Genomic DNA, 26,195 nt, shown 5'->3' with positions numbered 1-26,195 from the left:
ATTGGAGATAAGAATCTAGGGAATCTTCCTGCCTGGGTGTGCTTTCAACTATAATCTTCAGATCTTAGCATCCAGAATTTATATGATAGCTAAAAAATTATAAATATAAATAATATTTGCAAGTGTTCCGATCTCAAGAATACCAGTCAGGGGAAAATGATGCAACCCAGTTTATTGTGATGTTCTTACCAGAACATGTATGGCATCACATTAGCGGAGTTGTATTTTTTCACAATAGAGATAAGTTATTCATATGAATTAAGGGAAGCTTGAGGTACACCCTAAAAGTTGGAAAATTTTGGGCTAAGATGACTCTATATCATAAACATTGGTATTGGTGGTCATAAAAAATAGCTTATTGTGATAAATAATTGCTTACTCTTGAAGAATTAATTATTACCGATGCTACATAGTTTTATCCTCTACCAGAATGTGGTAATTTTTCTGTTGCCTCTCAATCTGTAACACCCCATTGGAAAATGCATCTATTGCAGAATTACATAACATGCAAGCCGGTATTGTTTTGAATCTCTCAGGTATGGAATCTTCCGAATTTGAAAATGAGTAGTTACTAGTCATTGGAATGTTGATGAACACATATATTCTGTCTTCTTAACAACTTATTTACTTTTACAAGTTATTTGTTTCCATAGAATTAAACTGTTTTCGCTTTTAGTATGAGAAAGTACTGTATTTATTCTTTTTTCAAAATATTGGTAAGTATATTGTGAAAATATTGTCTAGTCGGATAACATTCAAGTTGATAGTCCTCTGATTTAAAAGGGGTAATTAATTCAAATTAGACAACAAACAGTATGGATTTTTAAAAAGTTACTACATAAAGAATAATATTTACTATACCAATACAGTGAAATTTTATTTCATGCAGCTTATTTTTAAAATTTAATTTTATTGTCAAAGTGATGTACAGTGGGGTTACAATAATTTTAAGGTAGTGAATACATAACTTTTCAAACTTGTTACCCCCTCCCTCATTTTCTTCAGTTTTCCTTTACCCCAATACCCCTCACAAGTTGTAATGTACATTTCCAACATATTGTCTTGTGAGTATTGTTATTGCATTGGTTTGCCTTTGTCCTTTGTCTCACCATTTTGTGGTTACTCTTCCCTTCCCTAATTAAGGTAAATATATACACAATACACAGGCTACCAAAATCAAATACAGCAGGGAATAAAGCATAGGGGAAAACCCCAAAAGAAAATAGAAATCACATAGTACATTAAAAACAACAACCGTACATAGTACTCTCTATTTCCATATCTTGGAGTTCATTTTGCTTAGCATCAGCTTATAAGGTTATATATATGCATAACAAAGCCACTGGAAAATAATAGTTTCATGGACACTGTATCATGAAAACAACATGTTAACTGTTTTTGATGATAAAGGTGGAGTTAGGATTGATGAATTCACGGTTCTAATAAAGGAATTTCAAAAGAGATTTAAAATTATGACAGGTGGGCATGGGAAGGTTGCTCAGTGGTTGAGTGCTTGCCTTGCATGCCTGAGGCCCTGGGTTCGATTCCTCAGCACCACATAAGCAAAAAGAAAAAAAAGCCAGAATTGGCGCTGTGGCTCAGGTGGTAGAGCACTAGCCTTGAGGTGGAGAGCTGAGAGACAGCGCCCAGGCCCAGAGTTCAGGCCCCACAACTGGACCCCCCCCCGAAAAACTATGACAGGTAAATTTTAATTTGTTCGAACTTTTTAACAACTTAGCCTATTATGAAAATTTAAAATTGCTTGGGAAAATAGGCTTTCATGCAAAGTAATCAATGGAGATTAGCTGAGAGGGAGCAAAGTGGGTGAAGATGGCTCATTTTCACACTAAACAAACAAACCTCAGAAACCTTGCTATAAATCCTGTAGGTTCCCTTGAGAATCTACTCACTGTTTGAAACAAGGTTGTAGTGGAATTTAAATTCTACGTTCTTAAAAAAAAGACATCAAAATTTTGAATTGACTTTAATTACTAACCAGTAATTCTCTGAAAAAGATAATGTGGCTCAAAATATTTAGGGAGAAAGTGCCCTCAACAATGAAAGTAGGTATTGGGTTTACACTTTTCTGTTTGTAATACTTTCTACAATGTTTTTGCATGTGAAGCACTGAACTACAGAAAAACACCTGATTGGATACTTGAAACCAACGATTTCACATTTCTTAGTAGCTCAAAAATATAATATCCTTATTAACATGAGATAGTGAAGACTTCTCTTATTACATAAGCCAAATAATTTGGGATCAGAAAAGAATTGAGCAAATTGAAAAGACAAGAAAACGCGTTCTTAGAAGCCCTAGCTAAGCATATTGGCTTCATCAGTGGAGGGAGACCAAAATTTTTGATACATTGTCTTAATATTTTTGCTACCTAAAGTGATTTTACAGAGCCTATTTAGCTCGCTACAATTTAGAACGGATTGAATGAAGACGTGAAAATAAATTCCACATCCAAATAAAAGAGTTTTAAAAGAGAAACCATGAAGATGTAGCAGTGGGGAAGGACTTATAGTCCTTCACCTTCACTAGACTTGAAGCCAAGAATCTGTGATTAGTTGGAAATCAGGCAAGAGCTAAGAGGAGGACAGAGAAATAGGACATAGGAGCATTGTCCTTTTGTAACAGACACTGTCATCCAAGGTATGAATGATTTAACTCTGTTGTTTTCCATACATCCTTCGGAGCAAATGCAAGACCAAGAGAAAGATAATCTATTGAAATAATTTTGGAACGAATAACTACACTGATCCTGATATGGTATCTAGGGAGAGTCTTAAGAGAGAAGATAAAATTGAAGTATTCTTCAGTTTCCTCTAAGCATCTTGTTAGCAAAGTGTATCTTTGAGGTTAGAAGTGATTGAACCAAAAAGTGGTGGAGTACCCATTTTTGAGGGCACTTTAGACACAAGAAGACTTTCAAGGTAAAAGAAAAAAGAAAAAAAGTAAAGCTAAATATTTGTGATCACAGCTTCTTGGACTGGTATTTTGGAGACAAAGTTTTACATTAGAGATTATCCTCATTATCATTGATGCTGGGTTTCCATGGCAAACAAATGAAAGGGGGAAGTTTAATGGACTCACTTGGACAAGTAAACAGCATGATAGAAAAAAATGGCAAATAATATTTTGTAAATTACTTTGAACAATTATTTTGCCAGAACAAAGAAGGAAAAAATATAATTCAAAATCACTTGACTTAAAATTATGAATAAAAGTAGTCAAGAGAAATGAGAGAAAGCATAGAGGACTGTTTCCTCTCCAGTGGAGTAATGGGTTTTTGATCTTGTTTCTTCCTTTCTATCTTCACAAGCTATCAAGTGTGGCTCAGGACTGGATTATCCAGTTCAGGCCAAGAGAATTCACAGAAGAAAATATTTGCAGCAGATGTAGGTGATTTATAACCTTAGACAATCTATTTAAATCTGTTAAAAATTCTCCTCAACCTACTGCCTACTTTAAACAGCTTTGTATGCTTTTCCCAAGATTGTCCTTCATTAACTAAAATTTTGAGAGATCATAATCTTACTCTATAAAGATGCTGTTTGGTTGTGCTTTTTGTGTTTTTTTTTTTGTTGTGTTTTTTCACTGAATTTCAAAAGGTTGTGCAAGTGTGTTACAATTAAGTACGTCCATCAAATTTTCCAATGTTTCAGGATCAGAGTCACTCCTTCTATCTTCTCAACCAACCCCTTCTACAAGATTTATTTCTGATTTACCACGTCCTTTCTCACATGTGTACATTGAGTATTCTAGCTGTACTTGCTCCTTGTTCCCTTTTCATTTATTCTATGTCTTTACTATTATTCCTCTCTGGTTTCAACTTCCTGATAGTCATTCTGTTAAACTGTGTGCTAGTACTTTGAAAGGTTTATATTCATTCCTTGGAGTTTATATCCTGCATATACTTGAACTGATGTCAGCTTATATTTCCATAAATCATTCATCTGAAGTAACAATTTGTAAGAGTGGAGACATGAAGCACCTAGACATGATTTTATTACCCTCCATTTGGAAGATTAATCTGTAGTCAACAAGAAAGTTTAAAAATGGCTTAGAATGTATTCCTAACTACCAGTTTTAAAAAGGGTGTTGTACAATGGTTTGTGATTATTTTATTTTACATGAGATGATATTTTCTACTACCTATAAGTTTTGGAAAAAGAAGAAAACTAAAATTTACTACTGTAGAGGAATATGATAGAAATAGAAATAGATTTTATGTTTGTCAAATCTCTGATGAATACCCATATTCACGACTTAAAGTCATATTTCTTACTATGTTAGACAGATAGGGAAAACATAAAACACCATATGATAAGGCAACTATTCATGACTTTTTAAAATGTACTTATTATGTGATGAAATTTACTTTATTAGCTAATGTTTTGGTTTGAAATATGGGAGGCGGATCTTTTTAATAAATTTTCGAAGTCACCTACTGAACAACACAAATGGTGGGGGGGTACTATTTCTACACTTTAATGAATGGTTGAACCTGTTTGGCATTAATGCTGGGTAAATAAATCAACTCTATTGTAACTTACTCCCTACACTTGAAAAACTTGTAACGTCACTAAATATTATCTACTTGTAAAGTGTTATTTTGGCAAATGTGATTTTAAAAAGTTTATTTTAAAAGGAATATACTTTCAGGAGATTAAATCTAGGTCATCATTTGTTTGAGAATGACAACATTTTTATACTAAAGAACCAAGTTTTACTGAAGTACCAGTGTTTTGAAGCACTAAGGATCTTCTCAATTAATGTTTTTCTGAATTATATTTGACTTCTATGTCAAGTTTTCCTAGCCTAGGTAGACCAATTACGGATCTATCGTTCCAGGAACTATTTTTTGGCCTGATGATGCTGGACTGAAATCATTCATTAATCATTAGGATAGGGGTATTACAAATAATCTTGTGACATTTGTGGTCTTGTTCACTCATATGGGGTGGTCATCTGAAAATTGAAAATTTGAATTACTGTACTTTCATATTTTGTGATTTCATCTTGCATTTTAAGTTGCCTTGCATTTCCCAATTGCTTACTGCTAATTCCTGAATTTCAAGGAATTGGGGCCCTGAAATATAGGAAATGAGAAATTGAGATGGGTTTTCAATTACTTTCTGTTGGCATGTTGCATGGGCCTAGGTAAGAACTCTTGCCCTAGTTATCTGATGATGCAGATAACTGGGACCTGGGATCCTAGGACCCGTGGATCCTGTACAAGAATAATACCTTTTAGTTATCATATCAGCAAAATTTGGGTATAATCAGTAGGAATGCTTCTGAAATATGGAGAAAAACAGTTTGGGATCAGCGAGTTAAAACAAGAAACAGAGCAGCAGAGTAAAATTCCTTATAGATTAGAGGAAAACAACATTGTTTTTTACCATATGAATTCAGAAACAAAGAACCCTTAGAAGGTATCACAAGTTTATTCCGAAAACATTGTATTGATAGTTTTTATATTTTAATATATATTCTAATCCTGATTATTTATATTCCAATCTATTTATTGGAATAAATATCAAGTAATTTGTCAAATTATCAATTAATTCCAGTAAGATTCATTGTGTGAAATATAAAATCATCACATATAAATATAAAATATATAAGTATATATAATATAAGAAAATATTTTACATTTTTCTGTTGTGGTTAGGGTAACAAAGGCAACTGTTTTAAAATATTATTCCATTACCTCTACCTCAGTGTTTGGTAGAATTAGACCTAAAGCTTTACCATTCAGAGATGTACAGCCTAGAAGCAAGAGGAAACACTGTGATTAAAACATTACCAATTTAAGGCCTAATAACGAGGAGAAACATATGGACTTCTCCTGGAGCTATGGAATATATTTGGTGATAGAAAATCAGTGGTGTAAGTTTCTGCCTGGTTGGATTGTAGACAGGCCAGGACATTAGGTAATCATGCATATGAACAATTTTTTCACCTTCTTAGCTTTAGCTACTTTTGAAAAGGTAGGGATAATAAATAATTATATTTTGAAAAAACACGTTCTAGTCTGAACAGTTCTGTCTGAACTGTTCATCTCTCTATGACCTCTTGTAACTAAATTTGTTTTGCTCCAGTACGACAAGCTATGCTATCAGGGTAAGATATTCTGGTTGGTCTGTTCCTACATGGAGCACGGGTAATGGGTCAGGCAGACATTTGGGCCAGTAAGACCTCATTTGGGACATTTTAAGCTGGAGAATTTTAGAAGTAGCTCTTAAGCAAGGCTTACTTTGAATACATTAGCTCCACAAAGCTAAATCAGTTGATAAATAAGTACTTGAAAAGCCATCACCTTTAGACCTAGCTATAAAGGCTTCAAAGTATGATAAAATTTCAAATGAAAAAGACTTAAAACTGTTATTGACAAAAATTGCAAATGTGAGCAATTGAACAAACAATATAAGTTTTTTTCCACCATAAACAGAATTTTACAGAAATAAGATGAATAGCAATTTAGGTAACAATAAAGTTTCCTTGTTACAAAAAGGCAACAAAGGATATATGCCTGTCTTAAGACTGCATCATTAAATACTTAAATTTACAGGATACTACATGCTTCAGCAGCACGTCTACCCGAATTACAATACAGAGATTAACATGGCTCTTCACCTTTTCAGAAAGGCCTTTACATAGTATAACCTTTATAAAACTTTGGAAATAAGATAACATTGTTATTTTATCCCAAAGATATAAAATTCTATAGGGACCTAGGAATTAAAGGAATCTTAAACTGTTTCTATATGGAATGCAATCTGAAAGGGCACATTTATTAAGAACCTATATATTATAAAACAATGTCGAATTCAAAGTATTATATCTAGGAGAGAATGAAATAGATTATGGATATTATACAAACAGAATACTAAATATTTTAAAATATACATTTTTCAGACAAGCATCAGAAATATCTTTAGTTTCTATACTACTCATTTCAACAGATAAGTTAAAATTATTTCTTATTAAAAAATCACAAACTCTACAGAAATCATTAGTATACAAACAACTCGAATATATTTTGACATCAAAGACAGGCAATTCACTTGGAAGAATACCATGCAATCCATGAATTTTTAAAGTAAGATATTGCTGTTGCTTTGTATTGTGAAAATATTTTGTATGGACACATAGGATGGACTGGCAATTTTGAAATTTAAGAAACTTAACCAAACCATTAGTACTTTGGAGAACAATTTGTACAGCCTTCCACAACTTCAAAGAGGTAGTGATACATACTTATCCTTTTGGCAATATCAAATGCAGTTTCTTCCAAGTTGTGCTTCAGATCTGGTTTGATATAATGGTTCAACAGAAGGAGATCTAGCATAATTTTGCTATTTCTATTCCCAGCAGCAAGAAGCAAGGGGGTCAAGAGGCCTTTAGTTTGGCCATTGGTATCTGCATCATGATGAAATAAAGAAGCCTAAGTGTCCACTGTAGGCTTCTCGATGAAGAGGAGTACACTCATTGTTATCCCTAGTATTCAGATGAGTGGCCTTTTTGGAAAGTAGTTTCTGCACTGTAGTAAGGTGATTATTTTCGGTAGACCAAAGAAGAAATTTGCTTGAATCCTTCTCCATTTTTTCTTGCAATTGATACAATTTCTCACTTTTTCAACTTGTTCCTCATCTTCATCAGAATTGCCTAGCCAGAGACTTTGAGTGCCAGTGAGAATGAGGTGTCCATGTATTTTCCCAATAGTTCACATTGGATAACCTGGTCAGAAAATTCCGATGAATTTTCTGCATCTGTTTTTTTTTCACTATTATTTATTTTCTCTTTTTATCATTTTTACTATTCTAAATGATTCTAACTGGGAATTGGTAGAGAGCAGAGGAAAGATTTTCCTCCGTATTCAAAGGTACAGACTGAAAATGAGGGCCAGTGGTGTCTTCATGTGCAGCTTATTCTAGGAATGAGAAAATAGGAAATAATGCCTTCTATGTAAATTAGTTGGGAAATGGTGGAGGAGAAAGTGAAATGATGCAATCAAAAATATAAAAGCAAAATAAATTAGGATAATTATGGAGCAATCATATTACCTATGAAAACCATGAAAGGGAAAGGAGAGAGACAGATGTGCAATGATCTAGCTAGCCACAAAATCCATCCCTCTGATCAATTTATAGAGCAATTTTATTTTTTAAAAGAGATTTAAATAGAATTTAAGATCAGATGTCTCCATTGTTTTTAATTATATTTTTATTATCTTAAATACTTGGACAATGGAATTTCCATTCAACAAACCAATTTTTTTAAGTATAAAGGATCTTTATATAACTTTTCCACACCCTTCCAAATCTCACTCCACTTTAATTTTTCCTAGTTTCATACTATCTACATTGAATATTATACTTTTACTGTCTTCCTCCATAACTTTCCTTATTCCTTCCTTTTGACTTCCCCTCACATCTTCCAACTGATAGTTTCCTGATATATATTTTATTGGATTAAAAGTTCACTTTTATAAGAAATTACACCTTTGAAATACTCCTCCGCACATAGCATGCTTTGGTTAATATTTTTGTTTAAACTTGTAATAAAATTCTAGCTTCCAAATATGAGACAGAACATGGGTCCTTTGTGTGTCTGGCTCTTAGTTCACTTAATATAGTTTTAGATCTATCCATTTCGTTGCAAATAATGTAACAGTCTTCATAATTGATGGTTGAAATCCAATTTTTTATATGTGCCACACTTTCTCCAACCATCACTCCACCAAAGGGCATCTGGGCTGTTTCTGTAACTTGGCTACGGTGAATAGTGCAACAGTGAACATGGTTGTGAAAGTGATTTTACTGTAACTTTTTGGAAGAATTCATCACTACCTTTATGTGAGCAATCCTCTAGCCAGTTTTCCAGAATAAGCACATCCCTCCCTTCATCACAATTTATTGCAAATCTTCAGAAACACAGGTCTCAATAAGCTAAAACCACACTGTGCCCATATTCTTTCAATACATTATTTCATAAATGTACACATAATTTAATGAGAACCTTCTATGTACTTTCCTAATGTGGAAATGAGGGACATTACAGAGTAAAAGTAAGAAATATGCAATTTAATTAGGTATTATCACATTTAAAATAATTTTCAGCTCTAATTCATAACTTCACATAATATTATTCTAATCTTTATGTGATTACTTCAACTAACCCATAAATTATAACAAGTGAGTTAAAAGCAAAGGCAAAAAGTGTGGTTTGATTTTGACACTCATGTGTGAGGTTGCACAATATGGGAAAATAGATGGATTGGAATTAATACCTCTTATCCATTCTGTTAACGTAGAGATGGTTTTCCCAAACTGATTCTCGCAATTCGTATTCCATTCAACAACAAGAAAAGTGATAATTTCCTTTGTTTTGCTCCTTATTAACTTTAGTTTCCATTTTATTTTATAATGAATGATTTCATAAATCTACTGTAGATACAAAAATACGTTAAAATATTTCTATCCATATGCATTGGTATATACACACACACATATATTACACAGGTTATAATGATAATGAATAACTTCAGTAACTGTACAATTTTCTAAATTATTAAAACTATCGGCGGCTATTGCCTGGCATCCTGGTAGCTCGGGAGGCTGAGATCTGACAATCATGATTTGAACCCATCTTGGACAGGAATGTCAGGAGCCTCTTATCACTAAACAATCAACAGAAAATCAGAATTGGAACTGTGGCTAAAGTAGTAGAATGGTAGCCTTGAGAGAAAAATCTCAGGGACATCATCCAGGCTTTAATTCAAGAAATACAATCTACCCATATAAAATCTATTTAATTTACACCTGTGTAAGTAAAGTATTTCCATCACTCAAATGCACAACCATGCTCATTTGCAAGGTAACTCTGTTTTGTCTGAAGTACCACAAAACATTTTCACTTAAGTTGAAAGCATTGCATGGGTTCATTCTATCTCTCTCATGCATTTTTCCACTCAAATACTCAAATCTTACAATTATTTAAAATCATAGCTTTTTACTTTAATACCCATAATATTAGAGTTTAAATTGAGTGTCTTGTGCCCCATAAATGGGTGTTCTTACCACGTTTTCATGTCTCCAGCCCTAAATTATCCTGATTATTTTTCAGATACTTGTGTATGATCTTGGGCTCAGTCCAAGTTATGTTATTCTTCCTGGAATTTAGAATAACAGGTGCATGGCATTGTGTATATATCTTTCCGTCCAGTCTGGGCTTTAACCTCTATCCTCACAAGAGTAGACTCCCATGTAGTCAGGATTTTCATAAGCTTGTCATAGCTGATGTTTTTTTTAAGCCTTTGCATTTCCTGCAGGTTCTTGAGTAATGAATTAATTTGTTTTCTAGGGTTGTTTTGTTTCATTTTTAATGTATGTGTTGAGTTGTTTCTCACTTTTCCTTTTGTTTCTTTCAATCAAGTTCTTACCTAAAGTTCTGAGAAACCAATTCTTATTTTTCACGATAGTCAATGTGAACATGATTCATTCCAAAGCAATTTCAGTAATATTCAAACACCTTCATATCTATGAATGATATATAAATGATATGTGCTGCGAAGGGTCTTTTTATTTTCACAACAGTCTTTGTCATACACAGACAGATCATGAAATATATGAAGATAATAAAACTACAGATGCTAGCAAGAAGAAGAAAAACCTATTGTTAATTGTTTGACAGAGACTTCCCTTCTAGTGAAAGAAATACATTGCTTGATGCAGGATTTCACAAAATTATATTGCTTGGAGGAAGCTAAACAATCATCTAATTCTACAGAATTGAGGGAGATGAATTGACCTTCTGAATAATTTACATTTGGGTCAAATAAAACCATGCTTCCAAAAAGAGTAGACTTTAGAGAAACAAGATGAGTTGTATGTAAATAGGTGCTTAGCTGATTTTTTTAATTTGTAAACTAATACAGGGAAATAGATTACAGCAAGGTAAAAAAAAGAACTTCACATTGAAATACTCATTTGTGTGTGTGTGAGAAAGAGAGAGTGTGTGTGTACACATGCACACGTATACATGCACGGGCACGTGCATGTGCTCATTCATTCATTCATCATTCCTGAGGCTTGATAGTGCCTGGGCACTCTCCCTAAGCTTCTGTGACCAAGGATAGTGGTTTAACACTTGAGCCATTGTTCCACTTCTGTTTTTTTGGAGATAATCGCATTTATTTTCATGATTGGACTGACTTTGAATAGTGGTCTTCATATCTCAGCCTCCCGAGTAGCTAGCTAAGCTTATTCAGCCTCTAAGTAGCTAGTTAAAATTGGGCCTGTCCTCTATGCTTCACTGCTCTTTTATTCTTGTCCTGAGGTGTTCACATGCCTAAGTCATATGTATGTCTAGTTGCTTTAAAAATACTCTTACTGCTTGGCATCAGGGGCTTCCAACTGAACTCTTAACTATTGAGGAGGCTTGAGAACAGAACCCAGGCCAAAAGTTTAGTGGACTTCCTTCTCAATCTATCTCTCGATGCACTGTATTATTTCCACCATCCTGCACTATTTACAGGTTAAGATTGGAAGGACTGCAGAATCCAGTTCAGCCAAGGTAGGAATCTAGACAAGTTGGTGTGCAACTCTTATGCCATTGGTAATGGGAAGGCTAAAAATACAGATCAGGTGCTTGTTCTTGTGGAAAGGGAACCCTTATCCAAAAATTAACCAGTCTAACAAAAACAATACCCCATGTTGAACACAATTTCCCACAACCAAAATAAGTATATACATTAACATCCAAAACTTAGTACAATCTGCTCTTTGTTCTAATATCAGCTTCATCTGATTATCATATGATGTGACAGAATAGTTTCTTTATTAAACTTATTATATATTTAAAAAGACCTAGAAATTCTTTCTCATTTATTAAGTGCAAACAAATGGCAAATTGCCTCATTTCTTACATATTTGACTACCACTATAAATTCATCTTATGATTATTATTAACAGTAATATATTCTGATGTATCACTTTACTTTGTAACAGTTTTTAAACTTTTAGCTTCTCTGCTGAAGTTGAAGTATATAAATAGTATCATCAAATTATATTACTTGGGTACTTAGGGCAGTTTTCTAAAAAGTTTTAACGAATGGCTTCTAGTAATTCTGGTTTTTTTTTGGGGGGGAGGGATCTGGTCCTGGAACCTGAACTCTGGGCCTGGGCACTCTCCCTCAAGGCTAGCTCAAGGCTAGCACTCTACCACTTGAGCCACAGCACCACTTCCGGCTTTTTTTTCTGCTTATGTGATGCTGAGGAATCGAACCCAGGGACTCAAGCATGCAAGGCAAGCGCTCTACCATTGAGCCACCTTCCTAGCTCTCTACAAATTCTTAATTGGTATATTATATAGTTTATTTTTAATTTCAATTTAATTTTATGGTAAAGGTAATGTACAGAGGGGATACAGTTACTTAAGTAAGGTAATGAGTACATTTATTATGGAAGGAACATTGTTATCCCTTCCATTGATTTTTTTGAACACTCAAAAAAAATCTACTGATGTTTTTCCTGTTGTTATTGACCAATGGGTACTTTTCTTTCTATGTTCATGCATTTTTTATTATAAAATTGATATACAGAGGGTTTACAGTTACTTAAGTCAACTAAAGAGTACACTTTATTTTCTAAATTTCAAATTTTGAACTTATTTTGTTTTATTTCCTTAGGGTAATTCTTTTTTCAGAGTTGTAGGATTAGTTAATTTAGTTTTGCATAATTTTAACACATGTAAATTATTCAGACATATATTTTGCTTTCAAAATACTTAACATGTGAATATGTAAAAAATTATTTTCTTAAATTTTATATGGTTGGTGAATTTAAATAAATTTATTTTGTTATAGTGCTAAACATGTTTGTCTATGTAACAAATAGTATATTTTCAAGAAGCACGTACTTTATTCAAAAAGGCTTTATTATCTGGTCACTTTTTGGAAATATTTGTACTTGAATTAAAAAAAAATATTTGAGCTAGGCATAGTAATTTGTGGTCTGCATTTTCTAACTATGGTGGGAAGTGTAAATAGGATTTGTAATTCGGGCAAGACTGAGAAATTATGAGACCTTATCATAAAATGTCCAGAGTGAAATGATTAGAGATATAGCCATCCCTAGCAAGATATAGAGCACTTGGTTATCATCTTCTAAATCTTGAGTTAAAACACCAGTAACATCAATCTTTTGTCAAACTAAAAGGACACATATTTCAAAATGTTTATTACTTAAAATTTGTTTGTAAAGTTCTCATGTCTTTTATTTCTTAATTTTCAATTTACTCAATCTATAAGAATCCAAGTATCTTGTGACTATTTTACTTCTACTAAACTTTTAAATAGTATGAGCAATATTATGATTACATATATTAAAATGCTTTTACTATTTGTGATAATTTCCTCTGTTTAATATGGTAATAACAATATTCCAAATGTGTGTATGTGGTATGTGTGTGTGTTTATGTGGGTTTTTTGTATGTGTGCTTAGTGTGTACTTTGCAATGCTTGGGAGATCACACAATTGCTTCACATATGTTAGGCCAATATTTTACCACTGAGCTATACTATCTAGTTATAATACAAATTGTATTTTAAATTATGACTTTTAAATTTTCATTCGTAGTATGTTTTTCAAAATTATATATGATGAAACGTGCTCCATCTTCTATCCACGTTAGCAATTGTTATTGTTATTCTTTCTCTTATTTCTTTGGAAATAAATTATATTCCTATTACAACTTCTTTACATTGTAACAGCTCTATACAATGCTTTATTTTCTATTTTATTTTTCCCATGTTATCTGACTTTCAGTCCAAACTATCAGTGGATTAAAAAGAAACTAGATTCAGGACACTATATTTTTCTCCTTGTCTTCTCTGAAGTCTTTCTGTTTTTTGAAACAATACCAATGACATACAGCTCCTATGTGGTCCACCATTCTTCCCCCTCTCACTCTCTTCTGCAGTACAGCTCAAGTCGTTATTATTCAGCTTTATTATGCTGTACTGTTATCTAAATCTTATCTCATTCCTAAATTAATTTTAGTTGCATTGAGCAGTCTCTAAAGACATTTTCTATATATAATATCAGGGGTTTGTATTTTCACAAGGTGCGAAATATGAGTGACTATCAAATATTTAGATATCTCTGTAGAATATTGGTCCACCTGCTCAATAATCTTGTATGTAAATTCAAGGAATTCAGGTCAGTCAGAGCAATCTTGTAAAATGGTTTAACTTGAGCCTTCATACTAGTTTGAATAGTATTACCATGTTTAGTAGTGAAGACAACATAGTTCAACTATAAGAACAGACACATAGAATAAGGTAACAGATTTTTCAAAAATAAATTCTTAGTTTTATGGTCCACAGATTTTGAAAAAGATTCTACGATTTTATGAAATAAAAACAGAATCTTAAATGGTTGTATTGGCACTATTGCCTCTCTGGATTTAAAGAACGATCTTAGACTACTACCTCAATCCTTTGTTTGTTTGTATGTCGGTCATGGGGTTTGAACTCTGGGCTTTTGCACTATCCATGTGCTCTTCAGCTCAAGGTGAGCACTCTACCACTTGAGCAACAGCAAAACTTCCGTTTTTGTAGTGGTTTATTGGAGATAAGTGTCTCATGGATTTCCTGCTCGGGGTGGCTTTAAACCACGAACCTCAGATCTCAGCCTCCTGAGTAGCTGGGATTACAGGCGTGAGCCACTGGCACCTGGCCTACCTCAAACCTTATAAAGAATGATTATCAAACTAAATGTGAGATGTAAAAACCTATAAAACATAAATGAAAAAATTCATGACATTGATCAGTAAAGGTTTCTTAAAATTTGACATGGAAAACATTACTGGCTAAAGAAAAGCAAGAACTGGATTATATCAAGTGATAATCTTTCATAATTCAAGGGACACTATAACAGAAATGAAAACATATCCAACAGAGGGCACATATTTGTTAATGCTACAATGTTAATGCTATAATGATTCTGAAACTTAAGTATTTTTATATCTTCTAATTCTATATAAATTTTTTCCTGAATAGGATATTTCTTTAAATAACATATGTAAATTAATAGTCAATAGGAGGAGCATATGAAATAAGATCCTCTTTAGTGTCTAAGAAATAATAAAAAGAAAACTCACTAGTATGACCATAATATAAAAAGAGGACGCAAAATATAGTAATGCATTTGTGGAGAAATTGATATACTTCTCATAGTGATCGATTTGTATAATACTGCAATCATTTTAGCAAACAACTTTTCAAGTCTTCAAACGGTGAAAGAGAATTGTATAGGATCCAGGCAATACACTTCTATGAATGTATTAAACAGAAGTAAAAAACTTTTTTGGACAGAGAATGTAGTTAGTTGACAGTGAACTTGAATAGTATGTGTGAGACCCTGGAAATGATCCCCAAAAACAAATTTTGAAAAGACACACTATAGAGGATGTATGCTGGGGAAATTCCGGTAACTGAATTTTATGTCTATTTTCATGGCTGTTCTAAAATTTATAGCATTTCTATTTGAAGAAATGCAAGTTTGTGAAAATTAGGCTTTGAAAACTTATAAAAGTACAATTCACTTCCAAAGCACTAAAATGTATACAATAAAAGGTGATAATATATTGTAAGTGAATTGCATGTCAGGAAAAAAATCACTATTGTTAAAACTTCTTCACACAAAATGCTGAATAGCTAAAAGATGTTTTTGGTGTTGGCTAAAAACTCTTGGTAAACTACTACATTTAAAACAAAGATGTGGGGCTGGGAAGGTGGCTCAGTGGTACAGCGCTTGCCTTGCATGCTCAAGGCCCTGGGTTCGATTCCTCAGCACCACATAAGCAAAAAGAAAAAAGCCGGAAGTGGTGCTGTGGCTCAAGTGGTAGAGCGCTCGCCTTGAGCTGAAGAGCTGAGGGACAATGCCCAGGCCCAGAGTTCGGGCCCCAAGACCGGACATCTCCCCCCCCCCCCAAAAAAAACAAAGATGTGATTTCTGTTTATTTTGAGGGTATTTTGTCCGTTTGAGTTTATACAGAGATAACTTAATCCAAAAGTAAATGTGATAACTGGAATACCTATACCTAGGAATTATGCATCATTTCTAAGTATTTTTTTTATTATTTTTATATTTTATTGTGAATATACTGTACAGAGGGGTTACTATTACATGGGCAAAACAATGAGTATATTTCTTATCAAGCATTGTAGCCTCCTCTTTGTTTCCTCTTCCCATCCCTTCCCATCCTCCCCCGCTGCCTCACCCAATCCTCCCCCCTACCCCTCCCCACCAAAGTTGTAAAGTTCATTTTTCGACATAAGGACTTGTCATCTCATTGTTGCAATGAGTCGACCTTTATCCCTATTTTTTCCCCATGTTTTCCTTTATTTGCAATATCTAGTATATGTATGTATGTCAAGCAGAAAAGTTCAGATAAGGTGATGTTAAGGAAATGATCCCTAAGATATGTATTCAAATGTTATTTTTCTTTCATGTGATTGTTTCTAACACATTTATAAGATTATTTCTTTGTTGTTTTGTATGTCCCTCCCCCACAGTATAACCCCTGCTTTCACTGTATTTGATGTAGGTATAATTTGTGGAGGGGAAAGGGAAAAACTTCTAAGTAATTGAGAAACTTTTCTGGAAGAAACTTTTAGCAAATGACAGAAGATACAAATCTATGCATCTGCATTTTATGAAAGTCATATGTTACTTGCTCAAACCAATTGCTTATCTCTACCTTGCTAGGAAAAATGTATTCTCAAGATAAGAGCCAAAAGCAGTGAAAAGAAGAAAATACACAATCATCTTGATTTATTTGTGAAAGTAACAAATGAAATAAAACAATTCCACTTAAGGGACTCCAATATTAGTGTATGTGAAGATGTTCCTGAATGCCAATATCCATTAAATTTTTGGAATTTTAATTTCTCCTATGAAAACTAGAACAAGAAAACAAACATAGACTTAGAGTGAACCAGACTTGAAATTAATTGTTTTGAAATTACAAAAGAATTGATACCCCCCTTGCTTTGGAAATCATTTAAAAATATTTATCACTTATGATAATTCAAATACCAAGCAAGAGTAATTTTATATAATCATTATAAATATCATTTTATTACTATTGTACAATAGAATAAAAAAAAAACAGTCCCAATATATGACCTACCTATCATTATTCTTAACTTCTAATCATTACCTAAATATCTTAAACAATCTAAATAGTCATGTCTTTAACATAGATGTAAATATTCTATACTTTTTTACTTAACATTTTCCAGGGGTATGTATTCGTGTTTCTAAGAAATGTTCACAGCAGTTAAAAGATGCTTTTGTGAAATTAATGTGATACAATTTGTTGTTGTGGGTGTTGTTTGCAAGGCCTGGGCCTTGTCCCTTAGCCTTTTTATGCTCAAAGACAGCACTCTATAACTTGAGGAAAAGAGCTAATTCCTGTGTTTAGTGGTTAATTGGAGATAAGAAGCTAACAATTACTGTTCGGTCTGGGCTAGTTTCGAAAACAATTCTAAGTTTTCAGCACCCAGAATAGCTCGTATTATAAGGGTGAGTTACCGGCACTTGGTTTCATGAAGTTTTTTTTTTTTTTTTTAATTTTAATTATGTTTTAAGATGTTTGTTTCACTATGATGTATATCATTCTGCAAATAAATTTAGATATATGTATATATTTCTGATGACAAATAATCTCTAAAAATGTACTATTCTATATCTATATATATATGACAGACTCCCTCTAAAACTTTTATGTTAGTATTTTTACCTTTTTCCTTTCAAAGATATACGGTCTATTTTTCTAAAAGTTTCCTAGAATAAAATAACTAATATTTCAATAGAAAGTAGAGTTTATTATTTTCAAGGGAATTTTAGATATACACATGATATTGTAGTAATATTTACAGTATATTACTTGAAAAGGTTCTGCCCAAACTCTTAAATATTTGTTGTAGCTAAGGAGAGAGAGGAAGTTAATTAACACTGATTAGGAATTTGCAATGCTTCAAAAAATCTATTCCATAATTTGTTATAAGCACATAGTTAAGCTATCTGATATGGTTTAGTTTTTTTGTTTATTTTTTCAAAATTTCAATATGGATGCATGCATATTGGTAACATTAAAATTATTAATCAAAAGACAAATAATAGTAAAATCATAGACACATACCAACGTTCAATAATTAGCACTTATGATGTTAATAATAATTTGGATGGAGAGGATGATGACCACAGTGTAGCCTGACAATGACGATGTTGTGATTGAAAAGGAAAAAAAAAAACAAAAAACTTCAATTATCTTTGAAGCTAAATTTCCCACATTGAGTGTATAGTTATAAACAGTGTTGGATTATATACAATAACAATAACAAGAGGAATGTTGGGAAGGTGGCTCATTGGCGGAGTGTTGGCCTTGCTTACATGAGGATCTGGATTTGATTCCTCATCACCACATAAGCAGAAAAAGCGGGAAGTGGCACTGTGGCTCAAGTAGTAGAGTGCATTGAGCTGAAGAGCTGAGGGACAGTGCCAGGCCCAGAGTCCAGGTCCCATGACGAGCCAAAAAAAAAAATAAACCCAGAATAAAAAGAGGAGAGTTTCAATATCGAGAATACAATCAAATAAACAGGTAGAGACAGTAAAAACCTTAATGTTATTCCAGTAGTCTTTCTAATGTATACTCACTGTTCTTGGTGATATTATTTTCTTATAAATTAAATCTTTTATTTCCATATTTTGATGGACTAAGATGTAGGTTTCCACTTAGTGTGATTAGTTGAAATAACATTCTCATATAGATACTACTCAATAACCAATGTTTTCCAATCATATATTAAGACTATGTTCTTCATTACAGCAGTAAATACAGGACACAATTTACATAATACCACTTACTTAACTGCAGTTACCATAAAAGGACACAAGCTACAGAGCCAGGAGTTAAAATTTATTTTTATTTCTGCATGAAACTATTTCTGACTTTATACAAACAAACTGAATTTGACTCTTTCTTTATTTGTAAGCTAAGGTAGAAAAATGTAAGGACTGTTTACTTTCCTTTTCCATGCTTTAGAAGTCAACATTTATATTCTTCAATATTTCTAGTAGATTACATCCATTTACAGATGAGAAACGTATGACCAACAGTCAATGTTGTGAGTAAATAATGGTACTAGAATTTTTGTCTGAGTTCTTCACTCTGTGTGCTTACAAGGACCGCAATTTGGTGATGGAGAGGACCAATATGAAAAGACTATGGGGAGAATGCATACTTTGTAAACAGTTGTTTTAGGACTGAGGGACTGGTGATGAGTATTTGCAATAGACTGGTATCAGGGACATAAAAAGGAGTACATAGAAATTACATTAGTGACAGAAACTGAGAAAATCTTGATCATTCATTTATATAATGGATGGAGGTAGGGTAAGAGGAAATCTAAAGTGTTTCCACATCTCTGTCTCCTATGTTAGTTACATTCTTGATGATAAGGACTACAGGTGGAAAAGATGGATTTAGAGGAAAAAACTTTCTGATAGTACTAAGGTTTATGTAAACAGATGCAAAGATAGGTCTGTTTAAACATCATCAAAATATCCACGAACATGAATATGAAAAATAATAATAAAATCAGGGACATTATTAAAGGGAAGCGGAAAAGGAAAGTTCTGATGAAAGTGTGAACAATCTGAGTATCAGTGTGGATAAGATTGGAGGAAAGAGATAATTAAGGAAACAAAAAAGTAATAAATAGATTTACAGAAGAAAAGGAAGGAAAGTATTTTCAGGAAGATATTGAAGGAAATCTACTATTTGGATTTGAAAAGTAAAAGGACATAGAAAAGATCAATAAGAACTGTTTTGATGACAGTCATATTGATAAAATGTTGAGATATGAATGTGAAGACATAAAATTCTGGATCCATAAATTCAACAGGTCCTGTTGATTCTAAATATTGGTAACAAATGCTTTAATCCTGACCTTACAAATATTATACAGATATGACTCATGAACTTTTTTTAGAGGTATTCTCTGAATATTTTTGTAAACTTTATTTACCCAGGAGATTATAGATTGAACTAAAGCACAGACAAGCCTAATTTGTCCTACAGTTCCAATTAGTAACCCATCTATCCATATCAGTTTGGGATTTTATTGAAATATATTTAGATTTGTTTGGATATCTTATCAGCCTACTCATTATAAATGTAGGACAAGTAACACCAATCATTAGGTTGAACATACAGCTTTACTGATGTGACTGAAGACTCCTCGAATTGATTCTTCTTTAAAATAGAAAATGCCTCAATAGCTATTGACACATCATAACTGGTCTCTCTTTAACTTGGAAGTTATAGATTATGTCTTTTTATACTCTAACTTGGGACAATGATCTGCTGTCAGTTATTTTCTTCTCTTACCCTTCTTTTGCCCTTCCACTTACATAATTATTCTTTAAAGAGACATAATTGAGCTTGCATTTCTAAATTCTTCAAAATTATCTGAACTACTTCATACTTCTGGCACCCTCCTATATCTCTCTCAAGGGAAATATTTTGTCACTACCATTTTAATCCTATATGATATTGGATATCTTCCTGCTTAATGCAGTGCAAGATATACATTAGACTCTTCCAGATATCTCAACACTTGTATGATCATAAAATACTATCTTACTTGGAAGTCATGATATTAGTATATCTGGTGAGTTGGCATCTGTCATTTTTGAATGGCTTTAAGTGATACTTACATGCAATCATGTTTTAAAACAATATACCACTCAGTAGATGAACGAATTGACAAAATGTGGTTTATATACATACGGAGGAATTCTATGCTTCCAATTCATAAGGAAATGGAAAGACTTGGAAAAATCCTACTAAGAAAAATAAGCAAGACACAAAGACAGATTCCATGGTTTCCCTCACTTGTAATAACTAGGAAATATCTAGGATATTCCTAGCAGATGAACAGAATGGCGCAATAGCTATGTATAAATGACCACATAAAATGATGCTGAGCAAAATAAACTCCTAGACATGGAAAGAAAGGTTTTTCTTTGTGGCTGTTTTTTTTTTAATGTACTATGTGATTTCTTTTTTCTTTTGTGTTTTCCTCTATGGTGTGTCCACTGTTGTATTTGATTTCAGTATCCTGTGTATTGTATATACATTTATCTTCATTTGACAAGGGAAGCGGAACAATAAAATGGTGAGACAAAGGACAAAAGGCAAACCAATGCAATAGCAATACTCACAAGACAACATGTTAGAAATTTACATTACGATTTGTGAGGAGTATTGGGGTGAAGGAAAAGTGTGAGAAAAGTGAGGGAGGGGATAAGAATTTTGACATGTTATGTATCCACTAACTTAAAATTACTGCAACCTTTCTATATATCACCTTGACAAGAAAATTAAGTTAAATATGAGCTGCATAAAATTTAATTTCACTGTATTGGTATAGTGAATATTATTCTATGTGTATTACCTTTTAAAAAATGAACATTTTGCCTGCTAATTTGAATTACCTCTTTCTTTATCGGAGGGACATCAACGTGAACGTTATCAAACTATACAATATTTTCAGAATTTACTTGCCATTATTTTGAAAAAATAATAATCAAGCAGGGTGATATATATATATATATATATATATATATATATATTAATAGAGAACCAGAAACAAAACAAATCAAAGAGAGGCTGGACAAATGGGATTGCATGAAACAGTAGATCTTCTGCAAGGTAAAGTTCATAGATAGCAAGATCAATAAAAAGCCCACTTATTGGGAGAAGTTCTTCATGAGTCATAAAACAGATAAAGTCTTATATCTAAAATATACTTAGGACTCAAAATCATAAATCCCCCAACAACAAGTCCTCAAAGGAACAACTGTCCAATATCTAAGTTGGCTGAAGACTTAAAGAGAGACTTCTTTGAAGAGGAAATAAAAAATTTCCATTAGACACATGAAGAAAAAAATATATATATTTGTAATTTGGGGAGTGGAAGGGATATAGCAGAATGCTTAAATGGGGATTCAGGTTGACCATTGTGACAATGAGATGTACAGGACACTGTGTCGAAAATGAATTTACAATCTCAGGCAGGGGTCAAGGAGGGGGGAGTTGTAGATGTGGGGAAGGAAAGGATGGTAGGGGAAAAACAAAGGAGGAGGTAACAATGCTGTATAGGAAATGTACTCATTACCTAGTCCTGTAACTCTGAGCCCTCTGTACAGTATTTTTACAATAAAAATGTATTTAAAAAAAATCTCTGCCTACTGTAGATTTCCAGTGCTGCCCTCGGAATTGCATCTTCTGCCTATTCTGGCGGTGGTTAGGTCCACCTGCCCAATAGATAAGTAGTCTTAGAGGCATCTTGGTCCTGCAGTGGGACTTGGATTATCCAGTGGTAGTTGGAACCAGGCCAAGGACAGGACAAAACCACTTTCAGGACATGGCTTCGTCATTGCCCATGCAATTAGGATTGAAGGCAGAATTTTTCTGAATTTGACTCCAGAAAACAATCAGTGAACGGAAAGGCAAGTCCACCAAACACCTCCTCCCCCCATTTCCTCCTTTTACCCTCCATGGGAAAGTATAAAATAATTTTGCAGGTTTTTACACACACACAAAATGCCCACTATCTCCCCTGGTAAACTTGGTTTCAAGTCACTAAGTCATGTCAACGGATAATGCTGCATTCATTATTCTGGACAACATCTTCAGTTTGTTTGATGCTTTAATTTTTTGTTGCTGTTGTTGATAATGTTGGTAGGGGGGCCTGAACTCTGGGTCTGGGTGCTGTCCCTGAGCTATTCAGCTCAAGGCTAGCACACTGCCACTTTAACCACAGTGCCACTTCCAGTTTTTTCTGCTTATGTGGTGCTGAGGAATTGAACCCAAGACCTCATGCATGCAAGACAAGCACTTTACCACTGAGTCTTCTTCCAGCCCTAATGATTTAATTCTTTAAAATTTCTTTTTGTCAGGGCCTTGAACTCAGAGCTTGGGTATTAACATATCCCAGAGTTCTTCAGCTCAAGAGGAGCCCTCTCCCAATTGAGCCACAGTGCCACTTCCTGTTTGGAGATAGGTGACTCACAGACTTTCATGCCAGGATTTGCTTTGAACAGATGAATTTTTAAATTATATTTCTCCTAGGTGTTTATTGGAACATTACAGTTTTTCTGGAATTTAAAGTTTTCTGTAAACCTTTGTCTTCAAGTAATTCAAAAACATTAAATATTACATTTCAAAGCTATCCTTTAGCACATCCATTTTGAAATTATTATCTTAAGATGAAATTCTAAATCTTTGTAGAAACAATCCATTAAAGTCCAAATGGGAAATATGCTAACTTCAGCAGCCTTGACTCTCCTTCCTCTTTTTTTCTCTCCAGTATCTTTTCTTGTTTTGGAACAATTGTCATGGAATGTCCAACCATTCAAAAGGAAGATTATTCCATTAATTTAATAGAAAAGGAATCCAGCCTACCTGCATCTCAAGGCAACATTGAGTATAATGTTAATCTAATAATTTATGTCAGTGGATTTTCAGTCATTTTGATAATTTTTTGTTTAACCACTCATTAAAGAGGTTCCAAAAGGCAAGAATCAAAAATCATGTTCTGCTTTCTAAGAATGTTTAAAAAGCTAGTAATTCAACAAAGATTCATTCCATGATGAAAAATTTCTCTTTAATCATAGCCCTTACCACTGATCCCTTCCCTTCAAACTTGTAGCTTTGTTCAGTTTTCTTGTTCCAGCTTTCATTTTGGTATTAGCCTCAGTAATATCCTTGTAGTATTTGACCGTGAAATTCCATTTATTGTTAGAGAGCTCAATTCATGTTGCCAAAGGCAGACTCATGAGCATTTCATAAAACATAAACTATTGAGTATCATTAACATGGTCATATGCAAATATTCCATAAATTAATATAAGTACCAGATAAATGTTCATCTTCATATACTTTTTAAACTGTAAAGTAGTTACATATCTATGTCATAAAATAATTCAGATCACTGGTAGAAGAGATTAAGCTAAAATTTTTATTTGTATCATCCCCAAAATTTTGTCAAATTTTCTTTTCTCATTAACTTTCACTTTAGGGCCCGCTTTTCCTAGCAACAAGTTATAAGTTGATATGCTTGGATTTTAGTCCCCTCTGAGTAACCTCTTTTCTTTACACCACTAGTTAATCCCTCATGTTAAATACCTGAGGAATAATGTCCCATTGTGCCTGCAAGAGAATTACCCAAGTCGAAGGTCTGTGCCTACTCTTGCTTTGCTTTGTTTGGGAATGTGGTAGCAGAGACAGGGGTGTCAGGGATCAGGTGGCTGGAACCATGGTGTTAAGAATTATGGGTAGCAAAATGAGTAGCAGAGAATAGGATACCAGGGAAAGGTTAAATGTGACTGTAATTTCTGAGTTGCAGTGGCAGGAAATTGGGTAGCAGAAACAGCTTTGCAGGGGTTGGGGTTTCTAATACAGGTATCCAGAACAATTTAGCAGTGACAAGGAAGCACAGACAAAGTGAAAGATAAAAGTTGTGAGGCATTGTGGGAATTCTTTGTCTACCCATTCTAAAAACATGAAGGAGGGTTATTTTAAATGAAAACTACAAAAGAAAATTTAAGGTCTTGGTGCTAACAAATCTGTCCAGGTATTATTACATTAAATAGAGAATTCAAAATGTTTTTTCTTCATGAATACAGAGATCAAAGACATTATAATTCTTATTTCAAAATGCAAATTAAAGGGGAAAATTAGTCAGGAGGTAAAATTCATATTGAATGTTAATATTTAAGAGGAAAAGAACATCCTAGATGGCAGATTAAAGACAAAGCAATATCAGACCATTATATGTTCAATAATAATTTAGAAACTTTAATTGAAAAATTGAGCTAGAATGATCACATCAGGCAAAGGCAAGCAATCAGCGTCTACCACCAACAAAGAAACACCATAATGTACATCTCAGAAAAAGGAACCAAGTTCCTTATCCTTGATGTCAATGATACACATAACCCCCCTTACAAGCACACACACACACACACACACACACACACACACACGAATTATGCAACAGCTCAAGCTACTCACATCCATTCAACATGAATCAAAGATCTTCCTGTAATACTTGAAACTTTAAATTTTGAAGTCTTACTCTGAAAACATTGCAGGACGGAATAGGAGAAACCCTAGGTCTCCTTGGCACAGGCCGAAATTTTCTTAATAGAGACCCAGAAACACAAAAAAAATCAAAACAAGGTTTGACAAATGGGATTTCATGAAATTGCAGAGCTTCTGCATGGCAAAGGACATAGCTAGCAAGATCACTAGAAAGCCCATGTATTGGGAGAAGATCTACAACGAACAAGGGTCTCATATCTAAAATATACCTGGAACTCAAAAAAATTAAATCCCTCAACAACAAATCTTCAAAGAAACAACTGCCCATCAAATAAGTGGGCTAAAGACTTAAAGAGAAACTTGTCTGAAGAGGAAAGAAGGATGGCCAATAAACACATGAAGTAATGCTCAACCTCTCCCGCCATGAAAGAATTGCAACTAAAAACAACATTGAGGTACCACCTCACCCCAATTAGAATGGCTATAATCAAGTACTCTAATAACAACAGATGCTGGAGGGGATGTGGACAGAAGGGAACCTTACTACATTGTTGGTGGGAGTGTAAACTTGTTCAACCACTTTGGAAAACAGTATGGAGGTTCATCAAAAGACTCCACATAGAGCTCCCCTATGACCCAGCAATCCCACTTTTGGGCATTTACCCACATGATCACAAACAAGACCATACTAAAGCTACCAGCACACCTATGTTTATTGTAGAATTATTTACCATAGCTATGATATGGAACCAACCCAGATGCCCCTCAGTAGATGAATGGATCAAGAAAATGTGGTATATATACACAATGGAATTCTATGCCTCCATCAGAAAGAATGATATTGCCCCATTTGTTAGGAAATGGAAAGACTTGGAAAAATTATATTAAGTGAAGTAAACCAGACCCAAAGAAACATAGGTCCCATGGCTTCCCTTATTTGCAATAACTAGTATATGTCCAAGGCAAGCAGAAAAGTTCAGATAAATTGATGCTAGGG

The sequence above is a fragment of the Dipodomys spectabilis genome, unplaced genomic scaffold (assembly GCF_019054845.1).
Source record: "Dipodomys spectabilis isolate Male_0828 unplaced genomic scaffold, ASM1905484v1 ptg000515l, whole genome shotgun sequence".
In the NCBI taxonomy this organism is placed as follows: Eukaryota; Metazoa; Chordata; class Mammalia; order Rodentia; family Heteromyidae; genus Dipodomys; species Dipodomys spectabilis.
The sequence above is the reverse complement of the archived record's forward strand: the minus strand, read 5'-3'. Positions refer to the sequence as shown.